A 1,581-nucleotide genomic window follows, 5' to 3' on the forward strand; every position below is an offset into this window, starting at 1 on the left:
AATATTACATTCCAGGTTTGGTGCGATTGGAAGGCGAATATTCGCAAGAAAATTCGCCCAAATAAGGCAGAGGTCAGGGCTACGGGGGGGTCCTTACTGCCAGCAACCGCTGACAGCCATGGAGGAGGACTTGGCAAAGCTCTGCGGGCTCTTTGAGATGGTCGAGGAGTTGGTGCTGTGGCATATGGAGCACCAACCACCATGATAGAAGAAGAGGTGGCTAAGGAAAAGCCGAGAAGATAGCCACAGAGGAGGAGGAACCGAGCTGCAAGCGTCGCCGCACAGCTGCTGAGTTTGATTTGCAGAGTCTGTGCGTAGCTCAAGTAGAGAAATGTAGTCAATTGATTCAACAATATCTAAGCATTTCCAAAAATGGAAAGTCTTACACAAGATGACTTGAATTTAAAAAGGAGCATTTCCAAAAATTGAAACTCTTAGACATGAAGACTTGAATTTAAAAAGGAGCTACTCTTAAAGTTAGAACAAATTTTAAAAAAATAAGAATAAATACATTTTAATAACTAAAATGAATAATTTGTTTATTTATTTTGTTATATTGGCAGAGATAGAGAAATTTCGTCGCGTACAGATGGCAAATTCCGTCTTCTACATATGTTGTGCAAAGCACAGCATACGTTAATAATTTGGCAGCACAAAATTGGCTGATAATTTAAGCATCGTTGTAAACAACGGAAACGGCTTTTAAGAACACCAATTGTTCGTTCTATTGTTTCTGGCTGCAGCATGTCTTAAATTAAATCGATGCTGATGCGTCCCCATCTCTGCGCTCCTGTAGGAGTTAACACAAAACTCTTCCCTGTGCGTAGCCAGAGTCTGCCAAAACAAAATATTCATTTATTGTTCTCGACAAATATTCCCTGGCGCTTGAATAATTCCAAATGAAAGAATCATGACAGGATCCGGGTGCGTCGCATCAATAGCGATAATCTCCATATTAAAGTTGCAAACCTGTAGGTAAGAGTAAAATCTTAACGTAACTATAACCAATTTAGACATTCTACTTACAACCATGGCGTTCATGCTGTAATAGCCCTTTCTGTTAAAAAAACAGAGGCATTATTTACAGATTTCACTATTTTTATATGAGTTCCATCCACGCAGGCGACTATTCTTGGCAGTTGATGTTTGCTAAAGAAGTATTCGCTAGATTTCCGCATTTGCAGGCTAGACATCTGAAGGCAAATTGTGTCCTGACAAAGAAGCCTGTCCAGCAACGGTGGTCCTTGGCGATTGAGAACTGATAACACCCAGTAGCAAGATATCGCAATACAGAAGCCAATTGCATAGAAGTGAGACAGTGTGGTTACTTTTAAATGTGGCTTGACTGTCTCCAATATGTTTTAAAAGTGTCTTTATCAATCCTAAATTTTTTTTTTTATTACTGTATGTTTTATATTTTGAATCTTCTCTTACGAGACTAACAAAATGTTTAAACACATTTTAAATCTTAAAAATACTACATTATTCTAACAGTTTCTTAAACTGTATTTATGGTAGGCGGTCCTAGTAATTGTCGCTGGATAGGACGGTCGTTACGAAAAAGGCGGAACGGCTGCATAC

The 1,581-nt window shown here is 39.0% G+C and overlaps 1 pseudogene; it reads right to left on the reverse strand.

Moving 5' to 3' along the window:
- Positions 1-551: 551 nt before the first annotated feature.
- On the reverse strand, positions 552-1,355 carry LOC132797811 (putative nuclease HARBI1; annotated as a pseudogene).
- Between the last annotated feature and the right edge of the window lie 226 nt (positions 1,356-1,581).

Source organism: Drosophila nasuta, unplaced genomic scaffold, assembly GCF_023558535.2.
Source record: "Drosophila nasuta strain 15112-1781.00 unplaced genomic scaffold, ASM2355853v1 ctg234_pilon, whole genome shotgun sequence".
NCBI classification, from domain to species: Eukaryota; Metazoa; Arthropoda; class Insecta; order Diptera; family Drosophilidae; genus Drosophila; species Drosophila nasuta.